We start from the raw sequence: 248 nt of genomic DNA, 5'->3' as shown, positions 1-248 counted from the left end.
CTTTGTGTGTGTTTTTTCTGAGTTTGTACGGATATTTATTTAAATTAACATTTTTCGTTTAAACCCAAAAGGGATGGCCAAATCACCCCAAACTTCATGGCTGGACCTCTTTTTGGGTACGAGGGCGCTGTGTCTGCTCACTGCTTTGGGGAACCCTTTATATAGGGTCCTGTGGGGACTTTACAAGCAGAGGTTCACGCACCCGAAAGGAACAAACTGTATAATTGTAATTCCTCAGTCTATGAAGA

This window comes from Penaeus monodon, chromosome 27 (genome assembly GCF_015228065.2).
Source record: "Penaeus monodon isolate SGIC_2016 chromosome 27, NSTDA_Pmon_1, whole genome shotgun sequence".
NCBI lineage: Eukaryota > Metazoa > Arthropoda > Malacostraca > Decapoda > Penaeidae > Penaeus > Penaeus monodon.
This window is presented reverse-complemented; position numbering follows the sequence as displayed.